Source organism: Lepisma saccharinum, chromosome 16 (genome assembly GCF_977018435.1).
Source record: "Lepisma saccharinum chromosome 16, izLepSacc3.1, whole genome shotgun sequence".
Classification (NCBI taxonomy): domain Eukaryota; kingdom Metazoa; phylum Arthropoda; class Insecta; order Zygentoma; family Lepismatidae; genus Lepisma; species Lepisma saccharinum.
In genome coordinates, this window is record NC_139244.1 from 52478146 (window position 1) to 52495336 (window position 17191).

General features: G+C 38.9%; 1 long non-coding RNA gene across 1 annotated transcript in view; it reads left to right on the top strand.

Annotated features, from left to right (window-relative positions):
• The first annotated feature begins 761 nt into the window (after nucleotides 1-761).
• The window catches only part of LOC146000081 (uncharacterized), a 49936-nt gene continuing 33506 nt past the window's right edge, over nucleotides 762-17191 (top strand). Inside the window, exons 1-2 of the long non-coding RNA XR_014443473.1 lie at nucleotides 762-838; nucleotides 9421-9573. This is a non-coding gene — a long non-coding RNA (uncharacterized LOC146000081). The remainder of the gene's footprint in view (nucleotides 839-9420; nucleotides 9574-17191) is intronic.

The window sequence follows — 17191 nt, forward strand, 5'->3', positions numbered from 1 at the left end:
CCTCCACAACTATTACATCCATGGTTGCAGCTGCACTCGGTAAGAAAATATCTGCCAGTGCTATGCGCCGAAGGCTCCCCATGAAGGATTGTTCGCCCGAGAACCACATGTTTGTGTTGCACTAACCGTCCAAGCCAGAGGGGCAAGATTAAAATTGTGTCGTCAACATGTCAATTGGACTGTCTCGCATTGGTGCAACGTCCTGTTCACGGACGAGTCCAGCCCTAGAATCCCATGATAAGCGTGTAAGGGTCTGGAGAGAACGAGGCACACGCAATCAGGCCAAGAACATCATCGAACATCACGCATTCACAGGTGGCAGCGTCATGGTGTGGGCTGGCATTTCAGTGGGATATCGCACCGAGCTGCACATCTTTAAAAGCGGTTGTGTATTGGCTGCGCGGTATCGGGATGAAGTGAGACTCTACGCTGCAGCAGTTTGTCTTGATTTCCTCCTTATGGACGATAATGCCCGTCCCCATTTTACCATCGCGTGCTTAACTTGTGGAAGCGTGTTTATAAAACCTACTGGAGGAAACGAGAATTGTGTTTCTGTATTTATTCGACTTTTGTCAACAAAAAAAAATGTTCATTCGTAATAAAACATGCATAGATAAATCTGCTTCCTGCCATAACAATACGTCAAGGCCGAAGTATCATTCATTAAAGAGCAATAGTCTCCAAACATCAGGTATTTAGTGGTATCACTGGATCTCATCCGAGCAGTGAACAAGACTCATCTCTCTACATCGGACCAGCTGCAAATGTTTACAGGGAAGCTTGTGTTTATTGCTTATCTTTCCAAAGGTTTGCTAATGCAGATGTTTTCGCTTGCGATGTAAGTGCCCTGCTCTTATGGAGCTAACATTCACTTTCTAAATCTAGTAACAAATTGTGAATCAGTAATATTTTTTGTTTAATTTGGAACAAAATCAAAAGTTAATTTAATGATATCTTAAGAAAAGTCTTAAATTATTTTGAAACATTGAGTTTACAATTGCTTTTCTTGCTATTCCAGTGTTCTCTGTTTGAGTCTGAAAAAAGTAATAATATAATTTTTTGAAATTCACTTTGCCGTTATGGTTTCGTATTATACAAAAAATTACAAAATGCATACAAGTTCAAATCACAGATGAAACAAACAAAATATAAGTCCCTGTAAAAAGTTTTGTAAATTTCTTGAAAATTATTGTAAAATTCGAGAAATATGAAAAAAGAAAATAAGATGTCCTGCAAGTATTTGTTCCTTTCAAAATTTGAAATCATATTTCTACGAAAGTTTATACTTCTTTTTTTCATCCCCTTCTGCCATTAAGCGTCGGGTTCCATCATCCACTTCCTTTTACACTTTACGGTCCAAGGCTAGGTTCAGACTTCTGGTAATTGTTTTCCCTTTCTTCTTACCTATCTTTACCACATACTCTTCCCATTGAACTCTAGGTCGTCCAGTTATCTTCTTACCTTCTGGTCTGGCCTCCATTACCTGTCTAGTCTTCAGATCCTCCTCCATTCTTGTCACATTCCAAACTATTGCAGTGCATTTCTCTCTATTGTTTCCAATAGAGGAGTAATACCTCTTCAAAAAACCTTGATTCATCTGGCTCCGGATGGTAGTATCTTGTAAGGGACCCTTTCCAGGGTTACGATGAAGTCCTCAACGGCGGAAGTGGCGGAGATAAAATTAGCTTAGGACGGATGACGGAGGAGGCAATTCAATCTTACTAGAGTTTAAAAGTGAGGATCTGCTGCCTTGCAGATGGAAGAGGGATCTTGAAAGGCAAGGGGAAGAAGCACCGGAAGAAAATCTGGCAAGCCTAGAGACCAAGAGGAGGCAGCCTTTTTATTAGGATAGCCTGGCGTAGGGCCAATAACACACCCAGAGTGAAACAACAGAAATCAAAGGAAAGAATATGGACGGATTCATTGGAGGCAACAAGCAAGGAAAGGACAACGACATTTGGAACATGGAATATTACTTCTTTAACAGGCAAAGAAACTGTAATAGTTGGAGAAATGGGAAATATAAAATTAAGGTACTAGGATTTAGTGAAACTAAGAGAAAAGGTAATGGAGAGAGGAGTCTGGATAAGAATTATGCACTTCTCTACTCAGGAGTAAGTAAGAAAAATAGGGCTAAGGAAAGAGTAGGAATTATTTTCAAATTACAGAGCAAAAGTGATAGACTGGGAACCAGTGAGCTCCAGAGTAATAAGAGTGGATTAGCTATTTTGGTTTGAGTTGCTGTTTTAAGTCCACTTTATGCACAGTAAGGCTAATCATAACTGGACCTACAGTTTAAAGTGGGATCCGAACCACTTGTGCCTCCACCGGGTATCGAACCCGGTACCCCTTGATTACAAGGCAATGACGCTACCACTGCGCCATGGGTGAGGCCCAAGAGTGGATTAGATCTATAAGAAAAAGTAGTACTTGTACTACATACAAGTATATGCCCCAACCCAAGATGCAGAGCCGGACCCTGTGGCAGAGTGGTTAGCACGCCGCGCTGCGACGCCAAGAGTCCCGGGTTCTAATCCCGCTCGGGCTTGATTGTTTGTGAATGTCCATTCATCAATTTCATCATTTCATCACTCATCCCCATCTTCGCAAATTAGCCAAGAGGCACAAAACGAGAAGTAAAATAAACCAAATCAATCAATCAATCAAACAAGATGCACAAAAGTTTGAAAAGGACCAGTTTTACACAAATCTAATCCAGAGATATTACAAGGCATATTGTGATAATGGGATATTGGTATTTTAGGATAGGAAATGTTTATACAAGTATTGATATTTATTTTATTCTTTACTTTCATTGTATCTTAAATTCAGGATTTAAATCCTATGCCACCTACAGCAGAACCTTCCCAGATATTTACATTACTTGAGACCATACGTAAATATAAATAAATTTAAAAGTCAACATTGCATTAATTAAAACAAAATGATAATTCCTATTCATTTTGAGAGAGAAACGATAGAGATGAAATTGTCTTACTTTGATCACTGTTACAAAATATTTTTCCACATACGTATAAACGAAAATGTCACAAATTATGCATTTTCTTAGAGAGTTAATAATGAGATTTGATACTTTATTTATTCTGACGGTATGAATTTATATTTGAGTTCAGATTTCAGTATCTCTGATTTCTTTAATTCCCTTGAAATCGCATTTTTTTTTCTTGTTACTCACGGGACACAAGCATAACACCAAAATCAAATACAGCATTGTTCCAAAGTAAACACTGGTCCAGACGTAATGTTTTATCGTCAGTCTTGCATGATCATGCCAGACGGATCAAACAAAACATTACGTTAGGATGGAAAGTTCAAAATCTTGCATGAACTGAATGACATTTGAAGACCGTTCGACGGATGGACAGGAGCTTTGTCTTTATTTTTAAAAAAAGCTCCTAATTTTGCGCCAGGTCCCGTTGATGTTGCAATGAGTAATGTATTGTTTCTCATTCTCTGGGTTTACTACAGCTCTCGCCACGAAAACAGTCCAGTCAAGGTCAGAGCTTCCCCTTGCCTCCTTCACACCCCTGGCCCTCCAGGGTTGCCACACTTCTTCTAAGCTGCTCCATCGACTCTTCACGCGTTGTAGGATGTATGTGATTGATTTCTTCGGTTGAAATTATTGCTCATTGGCAAGACATTAAGTGAGTGGCGTAACCTTGACTGGACTGTTTTCGTGGCGAGAGCTCTAGCGCTAGTAATTTGCACTATGTGTACACATCCATACGTTATTAATTGTGCCTATTCTCACCGCACATGCTGAAATTATACGTATCAATAATACTTCATCCATGCTGTTTATGGAGTGATTGAAGAGAAGACTGACATGAACAGTGTAACCGCGTGTCTTACTTCAGTCTTATCTGTGAAACGTCAAATATCATGCAAGACTGGCGACAATACATTACGTCTGGATCAGGCTTAAGTCTTGAAGCTTTCTTGTCCAAAACTCATCTTTCGATAGCCCCCGACAGCTTCATTTGCCGACGCTATCTGTATTGTTGCATTATTTGAAAATGACAAATACCAGTAAGCATACTTTTTAAACAGCATACGATATGATGAAATATTGTAAAAATAAAAATCGAGATTATGAGCTTCACTTTAACTTTTCACAGTTGAAATTTGAATAACGTGCGGCTTATTTCCTGGCCAATACGGTAACTGGCACTGAGAGCATTTTAGAATCTATATTTCATTTGTTACCGCCTCTTGAACTCACTGCTGAGGGATGCCTAATCTATGCAAAAGGAGGTGTTGAAATTCTCAAAAACATAAGAGGCAATTGTGATGTGAGTAAACAGTTTAATTATGTGGAAAAAATAGCATAGTTCATGTAAGATCGAAAACTATAGCATGAACTAAATGATGTTGAGTTAATCTAAGACTTCTGTAAATATATTTATTTGTAGCGTGTATCATCTTTATTTAGTTTATTACCTTGACATTATGTTAGCCGTTATACATTCACGAATCGCTTAAAAATCATATTCCACAACACAATTTTCGAAGTCGTCATTTTTCAAGTCTTTTTATTGCTCTTCTTGGTCACTTCCGACAATTAGAAAAAAATATATTTTAATAGCATTTTCCTAAGCATTGGCTTGTATCTGTCCAATAGGAAATCGATTGTAAATCTTGATTTATTTTGTTTTGAAAATAAATATATTCTACAATCGTCGTGTGCCCCACACAATGAAAATATCACTCAAGACCATCTGGGATTTAATAATAATAATTTTAGAAATACCAGTACCGTAACTAACACACTCTACACCCCCCGCAACTTTTTGTTGCGTGCTCCTCTTCATTTTTTTTCCTTAAAAGAAGATTTCATTTCTAAAATATTAATTCACGCCTACATGTACAGGGTGAGGCAAAAGTCCGGAGGGCCATGAAATTTCGGATATGGGTAATTGGGGTAGGGACACACCAGATGGGACTAGTGTGTATCATGGCGGCCATCTTGAAAGCCTCCATCTTGGAATTACATTCAGATTTTTAAATGGGAAGGGGTCATGTAGCATATCATTTTACATGTGCGTTTTCTGAGAAATGAGAATATGCAGGTATTTTCCCTCTAACTTTATTTGATGAGAATATTTTCACAGTTGAAGTTCACATTTGACATCCTACAACATGTGCTCTATGTGTTGCCTGTTCTGTGCTACATACAACGTAGGACGTTTCTTTCAGCCAGTCCTCATGGACACGCAATAACACTGCAGGGTCGAAAGAGTAACATGTTTGTTGGATCTGGTGCTGGAGATGTAAGATATCAGTGGTTTTCTCTTGATAAACTATGGCTTTGAGATGGCCCCAACGTTAAGGTCCGGAGAACGGGGTGGCCACTCAGTGTGCCCTCTTAATCCAATCCCGTTACCCAGGAGCTGTTCATCCAAAACCACTGCCTGGCACATAACGCCCCATACTGCTGGAAATAGGCTGGTAATTCGCCGTCTGGGTTCATAAGTGAGGGGAACACATATTCCTGGAGAATATTCACATATCTCTCCCAATTCACGTTGCCATGGATGAGGACAGGTCCCACAATTCGGGTGTTTCATATCCACACTTCGGGTGTTCCATATTCCACACAACACCATTACCTTTGCCGCACCGACTTCCTTACGAGGATCTGTACACGATGGATTGATATCTGACCAATAACAATGATTCTACTTATTTACCTCACCGTTCACGAAGAATATGACCTCATCGTTAACAGAACACTTTTCGGGAACTGGGGATCCTCGTTGCAACGAGCCAAATCCAGCCTGCAAACTGTAACCGCCTCTCTGGGTCATCCTCAGTTAAGAACTGCTGCAATTGAATTTTGTAGGGATGCCACTTGTTAGTATGCAACACACGGAGTATGGATCTCTGACTGACTTCTGACACTGAAGCCAAACGCCGGGTACTGAGTTTTGGGCTCTTGACCAAGGATGCGACGATTGCCGTTGCTGTTTCTTCGTCGGTAGCTGTTCTCGGTCGTCCGCTACGTTCTCTGTCGCACACGGATCCCGTCTCCTTGAACATCTGCATTACAATCAACACTGTGGTATGTGAGATGTCGTCTCTCTCTGGATGCCGGACATTGAAATCTTCTGCAATGACCTTGGCACTGCGCCCCCACTTATAACAACAATTTCGATCCGTTCCTGGAGGGTTAGAGCCATGTTAGATCACTTGTAAAAAATAAATACCAACCCATTACATTACACCAAATGTGAACTTCAACTGTGAAAATATCCTCACCAAATAAAGTTATGGGAAAAATAACTGCATATTCATATTTCTGAAAAACAGCACATGTAAAATTATATCCTACATGACCCCCTTCCCATTTCAAAATCATCTGGATGTAATTCCAAGATGGTGGCTTTCAAGATGGGCGCCATGATGCACACTAGCCACATATGGTGTGCCCCACTCCAATTACCCATATCCGAAATTTTATCTCCCTCCGTCAAGTCGTTTTCAAATTAGAAGGGTGGTACCGGATTTTGCCACACCCTGTATATCACGTAGCCTACATACAAATATGAAAATACATCCATGTAATTTGAATCAATTGTAAAGACTGATTTCGAAAGTTAAGACAAGAGACAAATTGTAAAAAAAATACATATTATAATTATATATGAAAATACATGGGTTTCAAGAAGTGGGCCATACCTCGGTAACACGTCTACGATGTCGATGACCCCTAAGAGCCAAATTACATTTGGATAATGTTAGTATTACATCCAAAATTCTTTAATCATTTTACGCCACTTATCCAGACATTGTTGCAACATTGTTTGAATATTTTTATACTTTTTCCAGGCACCATATGCCACAGATGCGTTCAAGTCAATTCAGCACATCTCGTGTTCTTTGATTCCATTACTTAAACTTTTCTAATTATTAATTTGCCTTTACACCATGCATCATGAAAGTTTTTATCCAACCTATCGGTAAACAAACAACCAGCAGGGTTCACAATGAACAGCGTCTAAAATAGATGAGTAGCATAACCAAAATCTCTCTATTGTCTGCCCGGTTTTAGTGCTAGCGTAATAATATTCGGATGTTGAAATATTCGGCTAAGGAAGGTTTTCTTCTTATCTGCTGGTTCCGTTCCTACTTTTCTAGTGACTGACATTTTCTGTTTGTAGTTGTATGGGCATATAATATATGTTTTGTTGAAATATATTTTAACACCGAAAAGAAAACTTTGTGAACTATTGGTATTTCTCAATGTATCATTCTAAATGCGCCCCCGAAGCTCGAGCACCTCCCCGAACGGCATGAGTTGCGGGGGTGTAATTTACGCCATTGAGAAATACCCATTAATCTGTTCACAATACACTATGGCTGTGGTTCCCAAAGGGTGCGACGCGGTGCCCTGGTGCTCTGTGGCTGGGCTTCAGGGCCGCTGCGAAATGTTCCATTATTTTCACTGAAATGATTATGTCGTTCCAAAAATTTGCTTGCTCTATGGACATGACATAGAGTGGGATGAGGCTAAGCAGATAGGAAGGGAGAAGACAATGCTACTGAAAAAGTGGAAGGAAGCCAAGGAAATAGAGAAGAAAGGTGAAGAAGACACAATGAACTGGAATGGGGGACTGAAGTTAAACAAAGAATGGAGGAAGGTGTTAGACAGAGTGGAAAGGACAAGAGAGAAAGAGGAGAGGAAAAGGAAGAAAAATGAAGGAAAAAGAGCGTGAGATAAAAAGTCCAACCACATTCTATATGGAAGCAATTGTGTTTAGACTTTTAGGTGAAAGTACAGTTGGCAAGTGAAAGCAACCTGCTAGAAAGTTCCTAACAACTTTCTAAATAGTCTGGAGGGAGTAATGTTTGTGTATATATAATGCCCTGTTTTTGTATCTTGTTACTTTTGTACTTGATACAGAGTCTGAAGAAGACCTTGCTAGAAGGTTGAAACGTTACGTTTAGTTTATGTTTTTAATAAAATAAATTACTGCCTTGGTCAGCATATTTAGTTTTCATAATCATGGAAACAAGGCTTAATGGTGTTATAATTGGAAATGTTTACAGTAAGATCCACTGCATATTCAATATGTTTTACACTAGTACAGCAGTTTTGTTTCATTAAATTACTTTAGTAATGCATGTTCCTGTTAATTCCAATTTTGGATAATTTGATCCTTCAAATTAAAAAGAGTGTATTTTATTAATTTCCTGTTGGCATCTTTTACTGCTAATTCAGACACTGTAAATGACGCTTCATACAATATAATTTGCAGAGAATATAATTTTACATAGGGAGCTATACCATGGCTTTCATTGAGGAAACTATCTACTGTAATTATTACCACAAAGATGAGTGTAAATGACTTCATAGAAATACATATTAGGGGATGAAACCGGCATGATTGGTAGCCTGCGAAGAAAAACAAAACAAACGCAACCTAACATTGGAGAGGACAGATCTAAATGCAATGGTTTTATCTGCAATGAGAGATTGCTCAAATAGGAGCTCATGATTGATTTATTCCCAATTCAAAGCTTCCAAACTCAGAAACTATGGGAATTGCAATGAAAACAGTGCCATTTCAGGAACTGGTGTATAGCAGTTGAATATTTCAGTGAAATGTCTTTCCAACTCAGGACGTCCTTTTCGCGGGGGGTGGGATTGAATTGGCCTTTGCAATAGTTGACATTAGGCACACATGTGTAACCTAACCTAACTAAACCTCCAAGTAAAATAGCTGCATTATACTGAAAATATAAGGGTAGTAGAAGGAAGAAGAAATTCTCACAGTACTTCTTCTGAAAATGTATGTATTTAGTACTTCAGGACAACGTGCAGTAACAATAAGAAACCCCCTCGCAGTGGTTGCGTTGTCGCCTTGTAATCAAGGGGTTCCGGGTTCGATTCTCGGCGGAGGCATAAGGTGGTTCGGATCTCACTTTGTAATGTAGGTCCAGTCCGAATAAGCCTTACTGTGCATAAAGTGAACTTAAACAGCAAGCCAATCAATCAATCGATTAGAACCGCTCAAAGAAACGGTTTTCCCTTTCCCACTTTTTTGCCAAAGCTGCTATTCCTGAATGGGAAACATTCCACGAAAATGTCGGTTATTGAATAGGGAACTTTCGTCATAGTTCCTGAGTTAGGACGAGTCATCTGCACACCAATCAAAACTGTATGTGCAGGTACTCAAGGATAATTGATAGTAATAAGAACTGTAGCTTGCAAAACAATAAACGAAATCTGAAAAAATCAGGTTAGTTGCTTAATTGCAATAATTTAATTGGAATAAATTGCACACAATTATTTTAATCTAGCGCGGGGCCGTCTTGAGCTCGGGGACTCGGTGGCTCGCTCTAACAATTTATATTTTCCTAATAAAACAAACGTGTTATTGTTCTTATAAATTACAGGTGGAAGTTACAATTACTAACACCGAGTTCAAGAAGGATGAGAAGATGATGAACTATTTGTGCTACGACGGAGAAGATCGAGAAGGAACTTTCATTTCAGCAATTTTCCTCATGGGAGGTTTTGAAAGGGAAGATAACTGTGAAAGATATGAGGTAGGTGAGCCAACGGTGACAATCTACTAAAACAAATTTTATATATATAAAAGCATTAGCATCCCATGCATAACAAAGCTGCAAGCATCATCATTGGATATCAAGAATGTCCAAATTTAATTCAGTCATGGATATCCTTCATGGATGTCCGTAACCATTTCTATATATTGAAGTGTAACTCGTTAAATAGTTTGGGGATCGTTAGTGTCACATGGAATGGAGCAAATTACGTATTGTGTCTTCTGAACGTGAAAACGACTTTTTTAGAATCGTAAGGTGCCTGATGCAAATATAGCCACGTTAAGCCTTAATTAATTATCCTGACATCGTCTTATGCAATTTGCAAACAATAGTTATGCGAGGCAATTTGTTGGTTCTTTCGTTATAATACACCAAAAAAACAAGTTTCGTTCGTGAATATGAAAATAGAAAATAAGCACTAGAACGTAAGTCTGACTTTGGGACATATTAAAAACATATGAGGTCAATATGGCCACCATTTGTGTTACTTTTTTGAAAAGTATAAGTCAATAAAAATACAACGTAAAATTAGTTATACAACTTTTAAATGTTATTTTATACAATTACATGGTTTTAAATTTGATACAGTTAAACATGTAAAGATTGATAAGCAAGTTAAAAGATGTTTGGAACATTTTAGCACCTTTTTTAGTTTTTTACGTTTTACATTATAATTTTTGTAACTTTTATGCATTCAAATGTTAGATAGAAACACTTAACCTTACTAAAGGGCGATCCATAAAGAACGCCGGATTTGAAAAGGACGCCATATTTTTTTTTGTTTGGTTGGCAGCATTGTTTGTGCGATTGTTGTTATCAGTTACCATTGAGGTTTTGTGTTGAGAAGCATTTCAGTTGTTATACTTTTTGTGTGTTGTTAACACCATGGAAAGGTACAGCAAGGAACAGCGAGTTTTGATTGTCAAAACGCACTACAAGAATGGTGAAAGTTTCGCGGTGACTGTTCGGAAACTCCGTACAATACTTGGTCATCTTCATGCACCAAACGAATCAACTGTTCGTAGATTGATCAAGAAATTTGAAGAAACTGGATGAACACAAGACATCAAAAGCCCACTGAAACCAGCGGATCGCGGAAAACGACTGCAATTTGTTGACTGGATCCTTGAAAGAGAACGAGAGAACGAAGGTTTCGCAAAGTGCATCATTTTCAGCGATGAAGCTGATTATCATTTAAACGGGTTCGTATACAAGCAGAATTGCCGAATATGGGCATCTGAGAACCCAAGAGTGATTCAGGAAAAGGAAATTCATGCTCAGAGAGTTACGGTTTGGTGTGAAATTTGGAGTGGGGGTTTGATCGGTCCTTACATTTTTGAAGACGAAGAAGGAAATGCTCTGACAGTGAATGGAATTCGTTACCGTGCAATGCTAACTGATTTTCTTTGGCCTCGTTTGGATCAAATGAACATCGAAAATGTATGGTTCCAACAAGACGGCGCAACTTACCACACTTCAGGAGAAACAACCAATCTGCTGCGTGAGAAGTTCCCGGACAGAATAATCTCGTTTCGAGGAGACCAAACCTTCCCACCTCGATCTTGTGACTTGACATCATATGACTTTTTCTTGTGGGGGGTACTTAAACAACTTAAGCAAGAAATTCAAATTCGGCGGGTCCTCAACACACTTGATGGTGAAATGTGTGATCGGCTCATGGTGAATTTCATGGACCGAGTGATTGCGTGTAGAGCTAGTAGGGGGGTCATATGCCCGATATTGTTTTCCATATTTTAACCTTAATATCTCGTGAAGAGAATGGTATGTTTTTTGCTTTTTTTTAAAAAAATAAATTTCATTTATAGCAACTTCAAATCCGATGTTCTTTATGGATCACCCTTTACAAATGGAAGAAGAACATAAGAATTATAATGAAATAATAATAATAATAACTCATTTCTTTATGTTGACTTAATTGGGTTTATTTTGGACAAGTGAAAAGGTCCTTGTCATTCTTTACTCCTCGTGCACATAATTCGCACACACCACACAGAGTATCATATCTTTCACCTCAGCTTCGCAACAAATAACACAGTTTTTTGCGAAGTCTTCTTCTGCACAGTCTTCCCTTTTCCCTTCTTCTGTTCTTGTTTTTTGTTGGCCACTGATTTAGTGTTCTTTTCGTTGTCTTTTTTGTCTTGAAATAAGCTTTTCGTCGAGACCACGCCTCGACTATTTAATGCAGATCTCATCACTCGGGTCATCTTCCTTGGCTCTTCGGTGTTGGAAAAATTTCTTGAAAAGAAGTTTGAGGGGTCGATGTTGTGATTATTTTTGGATCATCCATATCTTCCAATTCCTTGGAGTCATCTGAAGAACATCCAGTCACATCATCCAACACAGTGAACCTCACGATATTTTCAGAATTATTAGAGGATTAACCCATAATCTCTGCACTTGGCCATATTAGCTGCTATTGATTTTTTTTAAAAAATTCCAAGTTATTCTAATTAATATTGTTGATTAGTGCTGGACTACAGTTTTTCTGAAAACGTTAATGTTTACATAAATCATGTTATTCAGCTAATTCATTTTTTCAAATATAAATTGCAAGTCGTAGATAAAATAATTTTGCAACCATTTTTTATATTAGGAAAATATTCATGTAAATTACTTACAACGTATAATAAATTCCTTTTTTTATATAACCGAAAATATTTGAAGTGTAAATACTACCGTATTGAACTTAAATCGTTGATTGTACTGGCGAGCCCTTAGCCCTTCCTGAGTCCAGAATCCACGTCCCTTCTTCCCTGGATAATAGGTTTTCATTTTTTAAACAAAATTAAGAACACTTAAATAAAAATACAATGTAACAAAATTCATGTCATCATGAATTTCTGAATTAGGTGTCGGTCAAATATTTCTAACATGTTTTCTGAACGTTTCTGTCTTTTATGATATTTTTGACGCAGCATTAATCCCACATCCTTCGTAATAAAGCCTACCCTTTGGACGAATCCCTTCGCGCCTTCATCGTGTTATGCAATGCTTGAACAACCGCGATCATTGCGCGTCGAGATTTATTTTTCAAAATTTTGATTTCGACATCAAATATATTAGTTCCGCCCACAATGGAATGGCTCATGACTCCATTTTGTAACTATGATATATTTTTTTTAGTAATTAGATCTGCTATGTGCTACCTCCGGCTAGACTTACTATCTCAGTGTTAGTAAATTAGTAAATTCGCATGAGGCTTAGAAATAATCAGCTAATTCAGTATGTACTGAAAACCTTTAAATTCTTCCTTATCAACCATCATTTCACAGTCCTGACTGACAATCGTGCGTTATCCTATTTACGTACCACTTAGAACTTATCAGGTGTTTTGGAACGAAGAGCATTATTCTTTCAGAGCTTTGATTTTGATATCAAACACATTAGCTTCGCCCAGAATTGCCTGGCTTACGCGTGAAGCCGTGTAAGCCTACCAGTTACAAATACAGAGAAGAATCGCAACGATGAGAATGAAAATGATGATGAAACTGAACTTTTTCACCCAGTATTTTTCTACAGTCAGAAAATTTTGATATTAAATCAGCACAACGTAATGACCCTCATTTGCAAGAAGTCATTCACTTCTTGGAAGATAATCCCCAAAGTAATCCTAAGTTTGAAAAACTTTCTTATTCCTTTGTTTTGAAAAATGACGTTTTTTACAGAAAAACGAAAATAAAGTCAGGATTTAAAGACAAGTTATGTATCCCACAAGCATTGAGAAAGGATGTATTTGAATTAGTTGATTGCAATTCCATGATGGCAGCACATCAAGGTGGTCACAAGACCTATAACCTTATGTTGTCACTGTACTATTTTCCAAACATGAAAAGGTATGTTTATGATCACTTTCATATATGTATCCCATGTCAAATTGCAAAGAGACCACAGGGATCAACCCCTCACACTCTCCACACCTCCCTTCCTTTTCGTCAAATACACATAGATGTTTGGGGACCATTAGTGTCCTCTAAGAAAAACAAGAATAAATACTTTTTGTCAATCATAGATAGCTGTACTAGGTACGCTATAATTACCACTTTGCCTAATCATGATGGAAAATCTATTGCTTTGGTATTAGACAAATGTTTTCTTGTTTATGGAATACCAGATATGATTTATCTCGATCGATCTTCATCGAACTCGAGTTTATTGATAAAGGAGCTTTTCAAATATCACCGGTGTCCAGTTTCAATATATTGACGCCGCTGGCCATTTCAGAAATGGAGTAGCTGAAGCATCATTGAATTACTTGAAGAACATAATGAGGATATATGTGCTAGAAAAAAAGTATGAATGGAGTAACTATTTATCCAGCGCCACCTTTAGTCATGATATTAGTCTTCATTCAGGATTAAGCCACACCCCTTACTATACATTATTTGGTCACAATCCCAGACTTTTGGCAGACGCTGTACTTCCTACCAACCCTGACAATATATCCCTTTCAAACGAACAGAGACTCGAACAGCTGACATCTATACGAAAGACAGCACATGACAACCTTCATAAACGATTTGAACAGCAAAAACGTTATTCAGGCAGACGCACGCGCCAGGTTGAATACTCATAAGGGACAGCTTGTTTGGCAACTGGATTCGACCCCAACACCTGGCGTCTGAAAGGCGTTTGCTTCTTCGTAAAAGTACTACAAGGGCACTATCAAACGCAAAATAGATGGGAACTCTTATGAGGTCACTTTCATTGCTGGTCGTGGCAAACTGACACTATTACTGTATCCTGTCTAAAACCTAGGAATGATGTTGATAATTCAACATTCCTGACGAAATCTTTTCGGCATTGTCCCCCCCCCCCCTCCACTGAAATATTCTCATATTCCCGTTACGCATCACTTTATCAAGCAACTTGTTCTTACCAACATTATATGTAACGTAATGAAACGTTCACTCTTTAGAATTATTCCCGTGTTTTATTTTTCTCATTCCATCAGTCCCCCTTGTTTTTAACTCTTAAGATTTTATTGATATTTTTCATTACATTACATTAGCTTGCATATCGTTAGGGCTAGTCAAAAGCGCGTTAATACAACTCCCGTACAATTACACTTTAACCATTTTTACAAACCAGTTACCTTACACAAAATATTAGGAGGAAATGTCTAGTATACACAGATTAGATTTATTTTCTCTCAAAACTGATTTCTGCCTTTATCTGTTTTTGCAGACAAGGCTCTGAGACGTCTCTCGCATATTATACAAATCTAACCCTGATTGCAATTGCTGCATTTCTATTTGTTTCATTTATTCTCTTTTTAATAATCAGCTCATGCTGCTGTAATTCAACGACAGCCAAGTCTAGGGCTACAGAACATCTTCAATGCCTTATCCATCCTGAAATCCGGGTCACAAGCAGCACGAGATTTACTCTGAGTAGACTCAACCTCAACTGATTCATAACTAGACTAATAACTTACTAAATACAAGAGAAGCAACAGCTGTGTGACATTAACGCCATCTACTGACAACCTGGCAATACTTAATTTACAGGATTGATTAATTCAATACAAACTCCACAGTGTTGCCCTTGCACTCTAAAAGTTAGACACAAAACCACTAACAAAATCACTTCTTAAATTATTGTTTATAACTTTTCCTTCTTTGTTTACAGAGGAAATCTATAAGTACAGGGTGGGCCAAAAGTCCCTCACCACCCCTTGTAAAAATCGTTTTAGTGGAAATTGATGAATAACAACCATGTGTGACCACATTAGGCCTAGGGGGAAGTCATAAGGTGCGGGTGCCCTTGACGGCGGCCATCTTTAAAGCCGCCATCTTGGATACAAGTCCAGTTTTGTAAATGGGAAGGTAGGCATGCGATACATGATTTTAGGCTAGAATTTGATAAGGAAAACAATGGTGAAGTCGTAATGTTGAAATCTTCATTTGTTAAAAAGTTACAGGCATTCAAATGTTGGTATCACACTTTTACATATGGTGCTCTACTTGCTCTACGTGAGCGCTCTCCAGCGCCACGCACGTGTGTAGTCGTTCACCCCAATTGTCCATGACCCTGCTAAATGTGTCAGGTAAAATATCAGCACAGGCTGCAGAGATCCTTTCTTCCAGGTGAGCAACATTCCTGATCTTCTCGGCGTATACCTTGGCCTTTAAATGACTCCACAAATACAAATCCAATGGAGTCAGATCGGGTGAATGTGCCGGCCACTCAATGGGACCACGACGCCCGATCCACCGTCCAGGAAATTGTTCATGCAGATAATCACGGACGTTTAATCCATAATGGGGAGGTGCATCATCCTGTTGGAAAAATAAGGGAAATGTGCAATCCTCGGACAACACGGACGGCAGGATGAGATCACGCAACATTGCCAAATAATGATCAGCATTAAGGTTACCAGGAATGGCGAATGGACCAGTTAGTTTGGTACCCCATAGGCCGCACCACACCATAACGTTACCAGCTCCTACCAATTTACAGGGGTTAACCCAGTGAGGATTGGTAGCGGACCAATAGCGACAGTTTTGTTTGTTGACTTCTCCTTGCACATAAAAATTCTCTTCGTCTTAAAACAGGATTTTTGAGGCGAATGTGGGATCTGCTTGAAGTTGGGCAACTGCCCAGTCACAGAATTCCAGGCGTCGATCTGGGTCGTCTTCAGATAAATAATGTTGAAGTTGCAATTTGTACGGATGCCAATTGTTTTTCTTTAGGATGAGTCTGATGGTTGTACGGCTGACACCACATGCCGCTGAGAGGCGACGAGTACTGCGGTGTGGTGATGTTGCAACAGATGCCAACACTGCTATGGTTGTGCCTTCGTCTGTTGCAGTAGTGGGTCTTCCAGACCTGGGTTTGTCCGCTACTGAACCAGTATCCATGAATTTATGGAAGAGGTTGGCAACACTCACATGAGACACAGGATGTCGATCTGGGTGCCGTTCATTAAATTCAGCTGCTACAACCCTTGCACTCCTTCCACCCCATGCCCTTATTAACTCTCTCCTCTCCTCTGTGGTTAGTGGCATGATTTAGGCACCTGCAACAAATAAAAATGAAGGAGTAATTCCAACATTTGAATACCTGTAACTTTTTAACAAATGAAGATTTCAACATTACGACTTCACCATTGTTTTCCTTATCAAATTCTAGCCTAAAATCATGTATCGCATGCCTACCTTCCCATTTACAAAACTGGACTTGTATCCAAGATGGCGGCTTTCAAGATGGCCGCCGTCAAGGGCACCCCCACCTTATGACTTCCCCCTAGGCCTAATGTGGTCACATATGGTTGTTATTCATCAATTTCCACTAAAACGATTTTTACAAGGGGTGGTAAGGGACTTTTGGCCCACCATGTATAAATGCGAAGTCCGCTTACAGTTTTACTCTGAATCTACTTCGATACAGTCAGCGCGGGATAACGGAGGACAAGTTGGTCAGAGTCGAAGTACTGACTCTGACACGATATGGACACATATGACGAGCTGTCATAAGGTATTCTGGAAACTTGAGTTTCGTCTGTGTTTGCTGGGGTAAAGTAGCCCAACTCACGTCCTAAGACGATGAACTCGTCTAGTGCAGAGAATTCACGATA